Source organism: Theobroma cacao, chromosome 6, assembly GCF_053813885.1.
Source record: "Theobroma cacao isolate CCN51 chromosome 6, ASM5381388v1, whole genome shotgun sequence".
Lineage (NCBI taxonomy): Eukaryota > Viridiplantae > Streptophyta > Magnoliopsida > Malvales > Malvaceae > Theobroma > Theobroma cacao.
In genome coordinates, this window is record NC_142644.1 from 19237883 (window position 1) to 19258040 (window position 20158).

At 32.7% G+C, this 20158-nt stretch overlaps 1 long non-coding RNA gene and 1 pseudogene across 2 annotated transcripts; both read right to left on the bottom strand.

Annotated features, from left to right (window-relative positions):
• Positions 1-11367: 11367 nt before the first annotated feature.
• LOC148762124 (uncharacterized) lies at positions 11368-13286 on the bottom strand. The gene is made up of 3 exons (XR_016027183.1): positions 13183-13286; positions 12450-12533; positions 11368-11581 (listed from the first exon to the last, which is right to left on the bottom strand). It is a non-coding gene; the product is annotated as an uncharacterized LOC148762124 (long non-coding RNA).
• A 4552-nt stretch (positions 13287-17838) lies between these two features.
• LOC108662491 (uncharacterized) lies at positions 17839-19954 on the bottom strand (annotated as a pseudogene). The gene is made up of 5 exons (XR_016026995.1): positions 19566-19954; positions 19280-19420; positions 19036-19143; positions 18395-18511; positions 17839-18240 (listed from the first exon to the last, which is right to left on the bottom strand). The product of XR_016026995.1 is annotated as an uncharacterized LOC108662491 (transcript).
• Positions 19955-20158: the final 204 nt, after the last annotated feature.

Below are 20158 nucleotides of genomic sequence, written 5' to 3' on the forward strand. Positions count from 1 at the left end.
GTAAAGTGTACCTTGCCATGTTGATTATACTTTTTAAGGCCCATAAGTCAGTGTCATAAGAGGGTTGTCATGATGTGTCATGGGGGTGGGGATTTTATATTTTGGAGCTATTAACGCAATTAAGGATTACCCATAGAACCTTTCACATGCTATTAGGATTGAGAGAGGAAGCATAATAGAACTTAAAAAGGGTTAGCCAAGTACGAGGGATTAAGAGTGTTTTTCTCCATTTTTTTCTTTTTCTTTTCAAAAGATGGAGCAAGCTATCTAATAGTGATAATAATTTTTTTTTGTAAAAAAACTACGTTATAACAAACGAAATAAAATAATATAATAATAATAATCAAGAAAAAAAGGGAAGAGCAAACAATAAAAAAAACAAAACAAACATAATATTATTATAAAGAAAACTTAATTGTTCAAAGAAATTTTAGTAAGAACCTTTGAGAATTGATTGTGAATTTCTACAAGACTATTCTCTTATATTTATAGACTCCAGAAATTATTTTCCTAGTAGGAATCTAACTCCTTAAATTTTTCTTATCAATTTTTTTTTTTACATCTAATTGCTTTTCCACATTATCTTTACATCCTCCCTCCCAGGGATTATACTGGTTCCACATTTCAAAGTCTTTGTAGCAAGACAAAGCACAAATCAATCTTGATGAACACTTGAAAACTACATATAAAAAATCATTTATTAAAGATGATGTGCATCAGCCAACTTTATTTTCCTTTGACTAATCTCATGATGATGCATTGTTTTTTTCTCCATCTTTTATCAATCTTCGGCTCCTGATGTAGATGGCAGACTAATTTTGATGATTATTTTAATTGCATATGCAAACAAGTTGGGATTGGATAAAATTGTGCATGCATATAAAATAATAAATTTTAAGATTAATTTAAGTAGATGTCATAATTTTAACAAAGCTTTTTATTCGCATTACTATGCTTTAAAAAAAATCCAATATAAGGATATTCTAAATGTGAAAATACCTAGGGATGTTCTAATCTTGGAAGCTCCAAGAGACATTCCCAAGTGCGTAACGTATAACAGTAACAAAAATAATAAAAATAACAATAATAATAGTAAATATATAAATTTGAAAGCTATTTCTCATTTATTTATGTATTTTTGATTGAAATGTTTTATTCTATGTGCATCTCCTTATTCTATGCATAAAACTCCTTATAAGAATTTTATGCATGGGGCAAAATGTAGGTGCCCAATTTTGGTTAGCTATTATTTTGAAGTACTGAGTTATAGAAAAATTACATCAGGGGTGTCCCAAGCGTGGAAGCACCCAGGGTGTCCCAAGCACATAAACGCCCAAAGGCGTTCAAAGCGTAGAAGCACCAAGAGGCGTTCCAAACGTAAAAGCACCTAGGGTGTTTTAAGAATGGAAGTGCCTAGGTTGTTCAAAGCGTGGAATAGCCCAGGGGCGTTCCAAGCTTAGAAGCGCCTAGGGTGTTTCAAGTACAGAAGCACCCAGGGTGTTCCAAATGCAGAAGCGCCTAGGGGCATTCCGAGTGTAGAAGTACCTAAAGGCGTTCGCAGTTCGAAAGCACTTAGGAGTGCTCCAAGTGCAAAAACACTCAGGAACAAGCATGAAATAGTTGTTTGTATGGGGAAGTGAAAGTAACTCAAAATAAGTGGCAAAGTTCATGAGTTATTTTCACATTTAAGATGTTCCAAAGAGCTTGGCTTGGTGGCTCATATATGAAGATAGTTAAGAGGATTTCCTTAACCTTTTCTTGAAGTACATGTGCTTTACCCTTTTTTTCTTTCTTTGCTCCTGAAGAATACACGTGGCACACAATCAAGTGCCACTACTCCATTACTTAAAACTTACGCCCATTACCCAACTACATGGTTATTCTTTTAAATATCCCATAAATCGTTGTTTAACTGACTTTCCATGACAAGTACGTTCTCCATGACTGAACGTGTTCTGTTAACTACTCCTAAGAAGGTGCTCCTATTTAGTATAAATATAAGGGAGTGGGAGGTTATGAGGCAATAAAAAATCCTTAGACACCTAGCAGAGATTATCCTGAAAGCTCTCTCTAGACTCATTCAAATAGTCTTTCTATTCAGCCTTTCCCATTCGTCGAAATCTATTGCTTTTTCCACCTTTTCTTATCCCTCACCACTTGCCATCAAAGCACTTACACCTTAAGGACTACTCCAGTCTTTCTCTCTGCCACCTCTAGTGCATTTCGATTCACTCATTGCAACACGTCTTCTCTTCTTACCAAAAGAACCCTCTACAACAAGGAAGTTTGTATAGTAGTTAGAGACTTCCTTACATGCTAAACTTCACATTAGCCATTCATTAAGTGCACAGCTATCATAAGCTCGACAATAAGTAGTTGTCATAATACAAAAACAATGAAGCATGGACCTTTGGTTAATAACATGTACTGAGAAGGTCTTCAATGTAAGTCTTAGTTCAACACTCCTTCTTAATTAAGACTTGTTTTGTAAACCTCGAACATGGTTTTCAATTCTTCAAATCTTGCCTTTGGCAAGGTGAATATATCAACTAATTGCACATCAGAATTGCAATAGCTAATCTTAATCTCTTCATTCTTTTTTGCTTCACGAATAACATGATATTTCTTATTGATATGCTTAGTCCTTCCATGATTCATAGGATTTTTAACAATGGTAAGTACTAACTTGTTGTCTACAAACAATTCAATAGCCTCTTTCTAATCAAACTTCATATCTTGAAGTAACTTTTTAAGCCATATTGCTTGATTTGTGGTAATTGTAGCAACAATGTATTCTGCTTTAGCTGTCGATTGGGCAACAACATCTTGCTTTCTGGAATTCCAATTGAATGCTACACCTCATAAGTAAAATGCATAACCTAAGGTGCTTTTAAAGTATGTTATGTCTCCAGTGTAGTCATTGTCACTATAACCATACAATTTTACTTTATCAAGTGTTTAAATTGTAAACGAAGATCTAAAGTACGTTGTAGGTATCTTATAATCCTTCTGGCAATTGAAAAGTGTTGAGTAGTGGGACTTTGCATGAATCTAGAGAGGTAGCTTACTGAGAACATAATGTTAGGCCTTGATCCACATACATACAGTAAACTCCCAATTAGACTTTCGTAGAGAGAAGGGTCACTGAGTTTAGAAAAGGTAAGATCATTAAGCTTATCATTTACAACCAGTGGTGTTGCAACTGTTACACTACTTTAGCATATTGAACCTTTTCAAGACTGCTGATATATAATTCTTTTGATAAATGAAGATACTTTTGTCACACTGAGCAGTCTGAAATCCCAAATAGTACTTTATCTTTCCTAAATCAATTATCTTAAACTCACTTTTCATAACAGCTTTGAACTGAGTTATGAATTTTATTTCAAGACTTGTAACGAACAAAACATCTACATATAGAGAAATAATTAATTTTGCTTGCTCATGTACTTCTAAGACATAAAAGTGTGGGTTCATTCAAGCTCCTAAAGAACCCCTTCAACTCCAGATAATTGTCCATCTTACTATACCAAGCCCTAAGGGCTTGTTTAAGACCATATAAGGCCTTAGGGAGTTTGTAAGCCTTGTTGACCCAGTCTTTGATGTCTAATCCTTCAAGAATTCAACATAAATATCTTCCTATAAAACTCCATTTAAAATGCCAACTTTATGTCAAGATGGTGCACTTCCCATCCAAGTCCTATTGCAATAGCAATTGGTATCCTAATTGTCTCAAATCTGGCAAAAGATACCAAAAAGAAAAACTTACTAGAAGGTTGAAGGATGGGATTATGAAAAGAAGCACAAAAAGTAATCATCCCAACAACAATGCTATTACCAAACATATTAAAATAAATGGGGTACTCGGCATGTAAACTGACACTTTGTATAAAAATAGAGGGCACCAATATAATGGGGGCACAAATGATTTCTATTCATTAGGGTGTTGCACATGGCTTGAAAATAAAAGGTAAAAGTGATGTTGTTTGTTAGATTTGCAAGAAACATAGACATGTTGCTCTTAAATGCTTTTAAGTGATTTAATTATGCATATCAGGATAATGATGAGCCATAAGCCTTAGCTGTAATCACCATTAGTAAAATTGATGAAGTTGAGTGGTTTACATATGATCAACATCTCTGGTAAGCTTATTAGCTTAAAGAAGTTGTAATGACAAAAATGGTCTTATGGTTAGTCTTTGAAAGTTACTTGTATTGGTGATGCCCAAGTTAATTGTGGTAGTGCTGCTATTCATTTAAAACATGTAATTTTAGTTCTAGAAATAAAGAACTCCTTATTTGGTAGTCAACTTACTCAAGATTTACCATGTAAATTGAATTTAATTTGTGACTAGGGATTGCTACTCCAAAAGAATAGTTGTTACAGGTAAAACAAAAAGAGGATTTTTTGCCTTCGAATATGGATATGCAGCCTTGTTTTGAAGTCATTTTAGAAAACAAATAAAGAAGGATATTGGCATTGCATTTTAGGCCATCCTTAACATCGTATGCATGATTTATTTTCTTTCAAGTAAAAAACTTAATGGCATTGTACCCTATAATGAAGTTAATATAATATGTGATAGTTTTCAAATGGGAAAAACATGTCAAATTTGTTTCCTTACTATAAAATCTACTAAAGACTTTCGATATTATGCTATTTTTATACATGGCTGCACTCAATTTACTTGGTTTACCCTATGAAGAACAAATTTGATATATTAAGATGCTTTATTCATTTTTCAAATTGATTATAAAGTGAGCAACTCATCATCAATCTACATGTCCCAAAACACCTAAACAAAATAGAAATGGCTAAGCGTAAGCACTGAATTAGATTTAAATATGATGTTTCATGCCTAAATTACTTGGCAAGATATTCGGTTACTCTTTTGCCACTAATAGATTTCCATCACCAAAACTTGACATGGATTCACCATTTTTTAAGCTTTATGGAAAATCTCTCGATTATACATCATTTCAAGTTTTAGGATCCAACTATTTTCTATATCTTGGATAATTTTTAGAAAATAAAGTAGTGCCTTGTATTTTCATGATCTATAGCTTAAAACATAAAAGATATAAGTGTTACTCACCCTCAATAATGCCAACTTATGTCTCTTGGCATGTAGTGTTTGATCAAACTTGCCTACCACTTGTACATCCGAATTCTTTATATGGAAGCCAAACAATTGAGGGAAAGATAACCATTTTATAATGAATGGATTGATTCTTGTATGATTAATAATTCTTTGTTCTTTTGTAGATGTTAAAATGTCATCTCCATGTGAAAATAGTGGAAGTAATGTGACTTTGGAGTTTGTGGAGCCAAATGTCTCTACTAAAGATACGGAACTCCCCCATAAGATAAGTGTTTCAACAACACCACTGATTTCCCAAAGAGAAACTATGAATCTGACCTCTAGCTTTCATTTAGTATATGAAAATGAAAAGGAGACTTAAAATAAAAGTGATGAATCAAGATAAGATTCAAGTGACACACATATGAACAAGTTTTGACCATTGAAAACCAACAAGTCACATAAGACATTCATGATGAAATTGACAACCATTTTTCACTTTTAGACTCCACTCCAACTATGACACAAGCTATTAATCTTGCTCTATCTCACCAAATGATTACGTGATCTAAACAAGGCATTTACCAAAACACAAATATAAGAATTCCACAGGAACCAAAGTCTAATCAAATATTTTTGAAACATCCAAGTTGGACAAAGGCAATGCATGAAAAGCTTATTACACTAAAAGAAAATCATACATGGGACCTTATACCTCATACGAATGACATGATTGTTACAAGATGGAAATGGATGTTCAAGACAAAGTTAAAGTCTAATGGAAGTTTGGATAAATTAAAAGCATGTCTTGTAGTCAAAGATTTCATCAAATTGATAGACTTGATTCTTTTTTTGAGACATTTTCACCAATTATGAAACCAAGTACCATTAGGGTGGTTTTCATCCTTGTAGTCATTAAACAATAGCTTATTCGACAACTCGACATGAAAAATACATTCTTACATGGATTTCTTTTTAAACCAATCCTAATGGAGCAAGCACTTGGCTTTATAGATGAACAATACCTTTCACATGTTTATTGCCTTCATCATGGCTTTTATGGTTTAAAGTAAGCACCTTGTGTTGCTTAAGTAGTTTTCCTCTTAATTTATGCTTTCATTGTAGCTCAACTAATCCATCTTTTTTTTGTCTATCATCACTCTCATGGTACATTTTTTTCATTTATCTATGATGATGATATGATTCTTACTGGTAGTAATTTGCAGCTTTTGGAATGGTGCATTTCGAAACTTGCTCATGAATTTGCAATGAAGGACCTTGGCTCTTTTAATAGTGCAAGCCTTTCTCTACCCAGATGGCAAGTAATGATCTATTTCCAAAGGTCACTTTTTATCATAGCATTGTTGGAGGTTTGCAATAACTTATCTTTACAAGACCAAACCTTTCATTTGTTGTTACTTATATTTGTCAATTTATGCATGTTCTTATATTGAGTCGTTTTCAACTTGTTAAATGTATTTTGCATTATATTGGAGAGACTTTATATTATGGTTTACGTATTACTAAGCAAAGTACATTAGAGTTGTAAGCCTTTTCAAATGCAAATTAACATTGAGGTTTACTACTAGATTTTGTACCTTTCAAGGGAGTAATTGTGTTTCGTGGTCTGCAAAGAAACAACCTATAATAACAAGATCAAGTGTGGAAGTTGAATATCGCTCCATGGCATTTGCAATTGCTGAATTCACTTGGTTTAGTAAGATTTCATGTCACATAAAAGTATCACTTGCTAAACCTTTCACTCTTCATTGTGACAATTTGAACTCCTTATATATGACAGTCAATCCCATTTTCCTTGGCAAAACTAAACACATTGAATTAGGTTACCACTTTGTTTGCGAAAAAATTAAGTTGGGAAATTTGATCAATAAAATTTATTGATTTCAACTCATAACTTGAGAAACATATTTACAAAGTCGTTGTCTTAGCATTCCTTTCAACAATTGTGTCAAATTTGGCCTCTGTCACATCTCTTGGCCTAGTTTGAAAGAGAGTATAAAAGAGTAAGGGATGATTCAAGATAGATTTCAATTGCTAATGCTACCATTTCAAACAAATGAGACATGTTTTAAAGACTTTTACAAGACAAAAGAAGAAAATGCAACCACTAATCTAGCCTAAACATCAAGAATAGGGAAAGCACTCAGCCACATTAAGATTCAATGGTTAGAAAGGAAGGAGACTAAGTAAGAGCTAATAAAGCCAACAAATCAAAACAAACATCCTTAGGTTGTAATAATGGTGTCAATGTTTACATTGACTTTCCATCTTTTTTAATTTTTCATTGTAAATAAGTCTTTATAAATATATTTTAACTTCTCTTTCAACCTCACCTTGAGTCAAGAGACACTACAAAAAATTTGTCTCTGAAAGTTTAGTTAGTAATGTTGATTGTCGAAAATCCATTTAACAAGCCAAACCTTGGGTACAAGATAATGCATTTCATCACTTCACAAATACAACGTATATCCAAACATGGACAACAGAGTGAACACGGAATGATAGTGATGCCTATCAGATACCTTTCACCAATATTTATCAAATAATTAGAAGAAGATCTCTCAAAGAGTGTTAATCTAACAAGCTATGGATCTGAAAACCAAAACATGAATTTGAAATGGTGAGTATAACTTAGTGAGTGAATAAAAGAGGAGAACAAGACAATGCATGATTGTTTTCATAACACAATGCCTTTACTTTTAAACCATGTGTTTTTGTGATAAAACAAAACAATGCACATGCCTATAAAAACCAAACATTCAAGTTCGTTTGGAACTAATTTAGAAGTGTTAAAACCCTTTTGAAACTTAGTTAGAAGTATCAAGACAAGTTTAAGTAAAAATAATTTTTTAAAACTTCATTTTTTAAGAACAGAGCTATAGGTATTGATACCTCATATAAAGGAATCAATACTTTTAATCTAAAATGCCTTTTATGAGCGTTTTGGTTACCAGGTATATATTGATACCTTGGCCAAAAGTATCAATTCTTTTTGTACAAAAGACTCTTCAAAGTTTTTTGTTTAACAAGTATTCATGCCTCATGCTTAAAACTTAGAATTTCACTTATAAATGCCTAGATTTGGTTCCTTTAAAAGAAGTTATGCATACCTTAGCTTGGAGACATAATTCAAGTATAAGGGCAGTAAAGGATTGACCTTGATTCAAAATCAAAACTCATACAAAGAAAATCATTTCAAGTCAAACTTTTATTATAACCAATCATAGAATTTGTGGAGTCTACTCAAGAAGTACATAATTAATCTGAGGGTATTTATCACAACCCAAATCTCAGGCCATGACTGGCGCGTGGACCCAATAGACATGGCCCACTGGGCCCAAGCAAGCCTTTCTATGCAAATTTGTTCATTAAACCATCTGTCCCTCATTTCCTCTAAAGTTCTTAATTATAGTTTTCAAAACTAATCTCTTCTCAATAATAAATCATGGCAACTGAATATATATCATTCAGAAAATAAGATTACCATCTGCCAACCTGTGGCGACATTATCGTGTGAACCAAACATATAGTGTTTACAACAAATCTCACGAATTATATTTAAATAACCATATACACGTACAAAAGACCTTGACTATCAGTGGAGTGACTCTGGCTTGGATACTATCATGGGGTGTGCTAGTAAACCTACCGTAAGATGAACAGGAGTAAGCACCTCTACCTAGGATCCAACTACCTTCGAGCCTGAAAACTAAAACATGAAGTTGAAAATAATGAGTATAAACCTAGTGAGTGAACATAAGAAGGGAACAAGCAAACAATAAGGAAAGTTTAGAAATCATGACACACTTATGTTAAAAACAATGCAATTTAGTTTAACTCCTCGTAAAACCCCTTAATTCGACCTTTGATTATTTAACCCCTTAGTGTTGAAGGATCCATGATCCATAATGAAATCAAAAAGTGAAAACCACAGTAAATATTCGAGCAAGACAAGCAAAACAGAGAGTTTTTTCTTTCATTGCATTGAAAATCAATTTGGAAACAATTAACAATTTCAACATTCAACATTCATTGTAATCACATAATATTTTCTCTAACATTTTTATGGTATGTGTAAACATGTATATAGCCACCGACTCATCAGCTCATGTGCACTCCCACACCGCACATAGCTGGAATCATCATCCACCAGTCATCAGCTCATGTGCACCCCTACACCACACATAGTTAGAATCATCATCCACCGGTCATCAGCTCATGTGCACTCCCACACCACACATTGCTGGAATCACCTGCCATCACCGGCATGTGCATTTCCACACCGCACATGCGAGGTTACAAATATCACACAATATTATCATTCAAAGCATAACATATATATCATCAGAATATAGGAACACATGAGTTCATCACATTACACTTTTTACAACATAAAACGTTTCATCAAAGGCTTGTTCCCAGGCATGATTTAGAGAAAAAATAAATAAATAAAATCATTTAAGTGCTTTATCCCAACACATATGTATTTTCCAAAAATAATTTAATGCAAGTTCACTCACCTTAACAATACCACCTAACAAAACTAGCACCAATAAGATCTTAATCCAAGTAGTCTCGAAATACTATTAAAACCTATAATTGCCAACAAACAATAATAACTTCAAATATATCATAAATTTAAACTTAATAATTCTAATAAGCATACTCTTGATAAACTACATTCTAGCCTAATTTTTAACTTAGAATTCTAGTCTAATTCTCAAACCCATCATATCAACTATTCCAATTTAAAGATTCTTTACCTTGGTGAGCTTGGAGACATAAAGATCAACAAAAACCTAATATTTTCAAGAAAATTTTGTGAAGAAATTAGGAAATAAAATCTGAAAATATAACCCATAAATTCATAAATTCCAAAAGTTGAAAATATATACCTTTTAGCCTAAAAAATGGAGATTTAAAGTTGAAAATTCAAGTGTCGGTGATGGTGGAGTAGAAATAGAAAATAAAGGAAAGAAAGAGAGATGTTTTCCTTCTCTCTCCTAGGGTTCGGTTGTGCTAGAAAATGAGGTTAAAAGCTGCAGGTTTGGTGCCCAATAAGTTAGGAGAAGAAAGAAGTAAGAAAAGAAAGGGAATGAAAAGAAAACAAGGAAAATCAAATGAAAAAAATTTGATTTTCATGGAGATGAATTGAAAATGGAGTTGGGTGGGTTAGGAAGAAGAAGAAAATACCTTGTGGTGAAGATAAGAACTGGTCATGGGATAAGGATGAAAAGTCAAAACTTTCTTTGGAAGTTTTGACCAAACTAATGGTAAAATTACCATATTACCCTCTAAAGTTTTCACCATTTTTAATTGTATCCTCCCACAATCTTTTAATTTCAATTTCTTTCCATTTTTATTTCTTAACACTTGTACCAATAAAATGTCAAGTTTATACTTCAACGCTGTATCACCGCAATATTTAAATACTTGCTTACCATCGCTAACTTTATTTAATAAAGACACGCAGGCCTCATTAACGTCATTTTTCTCTGAAATTTTCTCGTTCTTCTTCTCCCCGACTTAGATTGACTATATTCTCATTCTTCATGAAAAATTTTGATATTGAATAAAATATTAATATTTTAATATTATTTTATTAATAAAATATTATTTTATTCTAAAAATTTCCACTTGTCTCCTTGGCACCCGAAATGTCTTATTATGCTCTGAATCACTTTTTATATCGTTAATTCATCTTCAATTAAAATATTATTATTTAATTATTATTTCTTCACGTGCGAAATATTTTACTTTAGAATTTTTCTTTCACTTTTCATCACTTTTAAACATTCCAATTAACCTCAATTGGCATCTGATAAGCTTTGTTAGTCATCATATCAAAGTACGGGTATTACAATTGTCACGACCCGGAACTCCCCATCGAGCCCGTGACAACCGCCGCGAAGCCTCGACAAACATTCTTCACCCCGAATGTCGATCGAAACCTCGCAAGGCTCTCGTATCAGCTTTCGCACTTCCCCGGTGAGCAATAGTTATCAAATAATCAAAATACGAAGGATTACAAATCATTTCCAAATCATAACATAACATTTTTTTTTTGCTCATAGGGGCATTTTTGTCATTTTTGTCGAAAACCTCGAAACTTGCTAAAAATGTAGTAGGTAAGCCGAAAATATATATTTAATGATTTAAAAAAAAATTAAGTATCTAAAACGTTCATTTGAAGTGAAAATTTGACCATTTGAATATAATAAAAATATTCAATAAAATAAACTATTTTCTTGTAAAATAATTTTCATAAAACTATCGATACATAATTCTTATAGCGTAAAAGATAATTATATACATATATACTATAAAACAAATAACCAAAGCATAAAATTTCTTTTACAGTGACACGTGGGCCCACATCTATCCAAAATGCATCGGAAGCTGGAAACCTACAACTTTTACCGATTCGAGTCCAAATGAAAGTCCTTGTCAAAATCAGCTAACTATGGAATTCCCTGAGCCTGAAATGTGAGGAAATGAGGGTGGTGAGATTATAAAATCCCAGTAAGTAAACAGATACCATCTAAAGTATCTAAAGTCGAGTAAATGGAGACAATTAAAATAAATCATCATACTGTAATTTCATTCCCTTTCAACTCATTTCAACCAAATAAAATCAATCCATAAAAATCGAGAAATCAACTTGGCTTATGAATTTCTTAAAACTTTGGCTCGTGCCAAAACTCATACTCGGTGATACCTTGCGCAGGGCATCTAACAGAGTCCGCCAAGGCTGTTAAAATTTTGTGTACACTTAAAATATATTTTTGTTTGAAAAAAATACAGTCGTTCCTTGGCGTTGGCTGAGTTCCCCTTCACGTGGTGGTTTGGCGTGAAGTGAACCCTAAGCTATACCCCAGGAGATACCCTACGCGCCTCTCCGTTCGAGGTAATAATATAATGGAGTTTACCGTGCCCCTCTAATAGGCTGGTCCACGGAACCCCCTCTGCAGTAAATAATTAATATATAATCCACCAATCAATAAAATTCATTCTAGCATGTCATGGCAATTTATCACAACCTAGCCTCTCAAGGCTGAATACACAGTATAAATAATTATAACACCAAAATCAGTTTAGCCATTCATGCTCATTTATTGTCATAAGCCATTCAATTCAGAACCATAAATTTGCAACACAAACTAGCAGTCTCCAATTACTCTATTTTCAAAACCAATATTCGATTTTTCAGAAAATTTATAAAATCATTTTATAAAATCACAATTTCCCTTAAAACATAACAATTTACCATTTAAACCCATTTTTCATAAAATCACATAGTTGTATAAAACTACTCTAGATAATTAAGACGATAATAAGTTTACTCACAATGTCTAGAATGCAGACTTTCGAAGCACTCTGTCTACTGGTCCTCGGATGCAATTTCCTTGCCTTTATTAGAGGACTCACCACCTTGACACAGTACAAAATCGAGAATTTCACTAAGTTGGTACTAAATCAAAATTAAACTAATTTGGACTACCAATGCATGATATGGAATGCAAAAATGCAGTGGTAACTATCTAAATCCGGTATTAGCCTAATTCGTCTTATCACCCGATTAAATTCCTAACGGGTTCGTTTAAACTCCAATTTAATTCTTTTCAGTTTCTATACCTCAATTACACCCAAATTAACTTAATGTCCCTCAGTGTGATGCAAATTATCAGTCCCAACAGCAAATTACAAAAATACCCCTAGTGGGTAAAAATTCGTATTTTTGTTTCGAAAATTCCCATTATTTTTCTAGGCTCATAATTCATTATTCCTTAACCAATTCTCCTAGAATAAAATCAAACTCATCCTCACTCACTACATGGTAAATTCAGCCATTAATGGTTGGGGGAGAAAATAAATTCTTTTCTTGTTGTTTTGTTTCTAAATATGCTAAACTAACTAAAAACACTAACATAAATTAAAATCAAATAAATCCAACAACTTTCTCTCTCCTAACCCATTTTTTCAGAATTGAATTCATCATGAAAACATGTAATTTAATCATGGAAAATAAAGAGAAATGCTTGGGAATAAGAAAACTCAAGCTTAATAGAAAAAATCTCACCTTTTTCACTTAATTTCCTTGAAAATTCACACTTTTTCTTTGATTTTCTCTCTCTAGGGTTTTGTTTTCTCCTTTCTCTCTCTTGTTTCTTGCTTGGCCAAATGTTGAAGAAGAAGAATGGGTGGGCTGATTTTTTTTATGCCTTTTTATTGTTTAATGAAATAATATTATTTTATTCATATTTTAAATATTTTATTAATTCATTTTTTTTCTAGCCATCCACTTGTCCTATTTTTTTCACCATGCATTCCCTTTGACTTATCCAAGTCTTAAGTGAAATTTCCAGATTTTTCCAAAGTTTTGGTGGAGCAAATTTTTCAAAATTACACTTTTGCCCCCACACTTTTCAAAAATTACATTTTTACCCCAAAAATTGAAAATTTTCCATAATGCATAATTTTCACTCCTCATACTCATTTCACACTCCAAATAATTAAATTTGATCAAAATCCTTTCAAAAAATTAAATTTTCGATTTCGAATGGTAAAATTACCATTTTACCCTTTTACTCCAAATTATACCGAAATTAAAATTTTTCACTTCTAAACCTCAAATCTTACTCCAATAAGTGAAATGGGGCAAAAAATCTTTTCTAAAAATTTCCATTTTGTCCCCAGGTGGCAAATGACCATTTTGCCCCTAGATAGCGAAAATTCCAGTTTGACTCCAAATTGATCCTCGAACTCCGAATCACCATATTAACCCATTCTGGGACTTTAAAATTCTTAATTTCATTGTAAATTCTCTATTTGATCTAGTTCGAGGCTTAAATCAACTTTATTGTACCTCTAGGTACAATACCGACTTTTGTAAATTTTTCAAGACTATCTTAGCATGTAAACATGCTATCCACCACATGTATGTCATCACAAATATTTCTGTAGAGTCGGGCTTGTCATCTTCTCCCCCACTTGGATCAACCATATGATCCTCCTTCTTGATTGACTTCGACATCCGGCTAAATATTAATATTTTAATATTATTTTATTCTAAAAATTTTATCTTGTCTCCTTGGTACCAAAAATACCTTATTATGCCTCACTTGACTTCCAAATCGCCTTTTATCTCATAAATTCTCCTCCGATAAAATTATTATTATTTTATTATTATTTTCTCACTTGCGAAACATTTTATCCTAAACTACTCCTTTCGTCTTTTATCACTTTTAAACATTTTAATTGACCTCAATTTGCATTCAATTAACTTTATTTATCACCATATCAAAGTATGGGGTATTTCAACAATATTCCAACCTAAGGGATAATGTCTTTTCACCCTCACTATCTAGGGTAAACGGAGGATGTTCTAAGCTTTGTTATGAATATTGTCTAGTGCATATAGCCATTGACATATATATGTATATAGTGGTCATGTGCCATCCTCGGTCACATGGTTAGCTCCATTTTGCCTTTACTAGACAAGGTGAACTACATTGTGCCTGACAACTAGCGTTTACTGTCGCTAACTGCAGGTTCTTAACTTAAGTAGCTCCACTAAGATTAACATCCATTACATAAGTGTGAAATCATTTCACAATTCCTCATAACAACATCATGTGACATGTAACTCTTATAACGTCTATAAATTTACATTCTCAACATTTAACCTGCTCATCATTAAGTATAATCGCATTAAACATATTTAAGGGTAAGGTTTCCATAATCAATACCAATTCATAACACAATCAATAACCATTAATATCATCATCAATAGAGGTATTTAAAACACAAGGTGCTTGTTCTCATGCACTTTTCAAATACCATATAGTATATGTATATGGATACTATAATTATACTAAAACATTTTCATAAGCATTCTGTTTAAACATCTTAACATAAGAAACACAATTTAAAAGCTCAACATTTAAAACAAGCATTTCAATGACCATTTAACAATAATATTAATGTATATCAAAATAGTTTTTAAAGGCATATTCACTCCCCATACTTGTGTGACCCTTTCTAAACCAACTATTAACACCAAGACCTTAATCCAACTTGGGTCTTGAAGCTTCAATGGGTACTATAATGACCAATAAGCAACATTCAACTTAGTTTCATCTAACAAATTCATAACTTATTGACCTCATAAACAAATATTAACTAATTCACATTCTAAATTAAAATATAACTTAGAAATCTAGTCTAATTCATAAACCTTTTCAACTAACAACTCAAATTTCTTTACCTTGTTATGCTTATAGTAACAAAGTAGAGTGAAGACCTATATTTTTAGAGAGAGAAATGAGATTTCAGAGAAATATTAAAGTTGGAAGTGAAAACCCATTAGTTTAACAAGTGAAAGAGCTAGATTCTTATTTTTGGAACAATTAGAAATCAAAATCCAAGTTGAAAATTGTGTTTGTTTGGTAAGAAAATGTGGTAGAAGGATGAGAGAGTGTTGAGAGGGTTTAGAACAAAGAGAAATGGTTGAGTGAAGAGAAAGAAGGCCGGGGCTTGCAAGGCTCAAAGGGTTTTAAAAGAGCTCGTGAAAAGATTGTTTTGTCTTTATTTTTTTTGCAAGTCGAGGCATAAGTATCGATACCAAGTATAGATACCTTTTGTTTTGGGTTTCAGTATCGATACCTCATCATAAAGTATCAATACTTCCTTCACAAAATGTCTTGGAAGATTTTCTAAACATTAATAATTAATATCTTATTCAAAAATATTGATACCTTCCTTTTAAAAGTTCAAAATTTTCCTTTAAAACACACTCATTTGATTTATATCTCTTTACTATCTTTCAATATGTTTAGTATCTTTCAAAATTCAAGTTTTCTAAGGATCAAATTTCCAAAAATTTGGAGTAAAAATATTTTTCAAGTGGTCATCAAAGTAAGTTACCTTTCTATCCTTATATTCGTACAAGGGATTTCAAAGTTGATCATCCCAAAAAGAACATCAACAACAAAAATGATAATTATTGTGCTTGATTGCTTTCCATTGACGACCAAATTGTAGGATACAAAAGAAATGTACTACAACATCCAGTGAAACCATTTAGAATCAGAACCCATCTTAACCATTACTGCCTTCACAAAGTACCATTCCGCCCTATCATAAGCTTTATTCGTTTCCACGTTTAGGGTCATCTTATACCTCTTTCCCTTCTTCAACTACAGGTAATGAAATTCTTCAATTGCCACCAAGATGTTGTCTCCGATTTGTCCTTTCTCCATGAAGCTACTCTGGTCCTGAACGATTAATTATCTTATGAATTACTTCAGTTAGAATTTTTTTTTTTTGTGGGTACATAAATATAACAATAATTTTATATTCAAGCCTTGAAAGGGAATATATGTATGTCATCTAAATTTTCTATTAGAAAGATTTGTGCATATTTACTTTTAATTTAATTTTTTTTATTTAAATTATGTTATCAATCATGTGTGAATTACTGTGGATCCCATCTAAAATAACTTAACAAACTTTTGTTGCATGCCTTTTTTGGTTAGCAGACAAAACAATGATTTTTAATTGATTTGGTATTATATCTTTCCTGAAGAGTATGCACTAAATTATTATATGTAATAATAATAATAATAATAAGTGCATTTTAAATAAAAGAAGTCGAACTTGTATGCTTCATACATATGTGAAATTTCATCAAAACAGAAATATATGAAAAATATTCTGAGCTTCAAATACTGAATTAGTTTCCAAGAAATCAAAGAAGTTTGGGGACCATGGTCGGCTTGGTAACTGAGTACTCGAATTTGTCTATAAACAATTTAATGGCATTGAGTTTGTCTCTGCTTATATTGTTCTTTTAATTTGGATGTTTGCTGTGATGGTTGCTTTAACTTTGCTGATTCATGGTCTACTTCAAAACATGATCTGATGGGACACTATATAAAATTATAAAAGTTGTAGAATTTGATTTTGGACTCTTTATTAACCTCAAAAATTGTTGCAAGGCATAAAATAAGTTCTGCTTCAAAAAGCTCTAATGGACTATATATTAGCCAAGCCATTTTTCCCTTTTTGGGGGGTGTGAACAGGTTGACAATGCCTGAACTGTTAATTAGACTTTGGCTCTTGGAAAAATCGGAGGGGTGAGAGAAGTTTTGTTGATCATTTGATAACATGAAATATTGGAAAGTTGGCACAGTTGTAAGCAGGTGATTCATGGTGCTTGACTTTTCTAGTTTGGAACTTTAATTGTCAAGGTCAGCCAATGTTCATTAAACAAAAATCTTAATATATATATATATATATATATTTTAATATTGGGTTTAGATACAAGAAAATGGGTTATGCCAACACTTCCTGACATGTCAATTAGTTTTTAATAAGAATGTAAAATCAGTGAACTTTGATGAAGTTGTAGATGGTTGTAAAGGTTACTTAAATTATTATTACCCTGCATTGATGAGGAGATTATCTTGATCCATCTTTCCTATACCACCAACAGCTTTGGTACTTTCTAGCCCATTTTATGTTGTTCAATAACAATGAAAATCGTCTCTTCTTTAAGCCTGTCTCACTTTCTATTCCATTTACTTGTCAAGACTGATTATTTTTATTCATTCGATAAGGTGAAACAAAATTGGTAGATGACTCTAATTCATCAATTAAAACTGATATTTTTATCCTCATCATGATCAGTCTCTTCTTCTTTTCATGTTTCATATATATAATTTAACATAAGGAGTGAAAAAATAATATTTTTCTTTAATTTTTATTCCCTTCTTTCATATGTACATGATATATAATGTTTAATAAGAAAAACAAAGGTATAGGTTATTTTTATTATCAGTGTCACAAAATCCCAATCTAAGAAGGCAGTTTCAAACGTTTATTTTCTTTCTTGAGCATGTCATTCTCAGACATAAGATGTGAAAGCTGCTCATTCTTGGCTTTAAGTTCACCTGTCATCCTTAACAATTCTTCATTTAGCATTTTGATGTGTTCATTCAGAATTTGATGTGAAAGATCCTTGAACTTTGCTTTCCCTTTGACATGCATCTGTAGATTTGATGCCTACTCAATCGCTTTGACTTTTGAGGATTTTGTGATGCATCAACTGCCGTTGGAGCTGCTGACACTGAAATCCCTTGATATTGGTTCAACCCAAGGTGGCAGAAAATGATTCAGTTCAGTTAGAAGAAAACTAAAAAAGAGTATAAAACAATTATTACCATGGAAATTATACGTACATTGTGTTGTATATATAAATCACAAGGATTGAAAGAAAAGCAGAGTCATACCTGATTGTGCATTGGTTTGGCGGGCTAGAGGACCAGTTGGCAATAACTTCCCAGAAACCCCGGTTTTAGAGTGAGAGGACACAGCCAATTCCATTGAGAATGATGTTATATGATCATCTGAAAAAAGGTCATTCAATACTTTCTTCTTCCGGCCTGCACGCGCGCGCGCACACAGATATATATATATATATATATATCAAATTCACCTTTTTATAAGAGTAGTCTACAATTGTTGGGGGTTATTTTAAATTATGGGCCTAAAAGGTAATCTTTTATACCCCTTTCATGTCACTACTCTCTCTCTCACTATACCTATCTTGCAGGTACTCGACTGAAAATTGATGTTGGCCTTGGACCCAAGTTTTGGCATTAACATCAACTTCAAACAATTTCTCAAATGACAGCACCTCTGATGGCGTAATCCATCACAAGCTTACGACCCAAATTTTCCTAAATTTGACAAATTTGTTGTTGAGTACAGCGGTTATTATCTTGAAAGAACTTATTTACTTATTCTGTAATTAGAACCGCAATAAATTACCCAATTTCCCTAGCAAGTCAGAGTGATGCACTCAAACAAAGGAAAAATGACAACAAAAAGTACCAACATGCTCCAGGGCACAACAATTATAATATCATACCTAATTGTTGGTGGCTTGGCAGAGGATCATTTGGCAGAGAACCGGCATACTCCATGGTTTGTAAATGCGAGAATTCAGTCAACTGGAACATCATAAACTCCATAGCATCTGAAAATCACAAGTATTTTTCTTATTTAAACATATTCGTACATAGCAATAAATACTTGAAAATCAGGTAAAGGCTCGATTAAGAAAGGGAAAAAAAATCTAAATAAACAGAGCAATTCATATGTAAGATGTTCACCTTGGGGAAGACTTGTAGAAGGGGTGTGTTGAAAATATTCTGAGAAAGTTTGGGGAGAAGGAGGTATGCTGATTCCTTGAAGATATGGGGTATGCGGGCGAGGGGAAGGCGCCTTCTCCTCCCAAGCAGCAGGCATAGCAGCTGTAAGCCAAGAAAAGTTTTAAAAAATGAGAAGTACCTAACCGAACCAGCAGGTCCAAAATCCGTTGGTTGAAACCAATTATGTTAGTATTAAATGATCACCCTAGCATCCCCTAGCTACAAACTTGTTATTAATGGTATACACCTGAAGTCACATGTTCTTGTTCCGAGCTTTCCATGATCTTTCTCACACTTGAACCAGCAAGAAGTTAAAACTAACCTCGAAGAAGTTGTTCTTTAGACACACACACACACACACACTAGGAAAATGATCAAAGACAAGACACCACACTCAGTAAAAGGAAGGAGAAGAAAGATCAAATCCTGACTGCGAGAAAACAGGCATAATAAGATTCTATCAGAGGGAAAGTTTGGAAACGCACTCGTCCCCAATATGATGATTTACAGGAGAGCATCAAAGCAAATGAAAGGAGACTCCAATAAATACCAGAGAAACATGAGACGACTGATGTAGATGAATAAATAGCTATGCTTTAAACAAATATGGGAACCAAAAGCCCCCACAATGATAACCACAGCTATAAGATATAGATTAAAGGGGTATGTTCACAATAATAAAGATTATTATTATATACAAGACTTATTATAAAAACCAGAAGGGTCAATAAGATTAGAGAACAAGAAAAGATGTCCAACTAAACTACTGAAAGAGCACTTACTATGAATCTTTAAAATGATCCTTGGGGGTCACCAAAGGACAGTAAGATAAGAAATTCA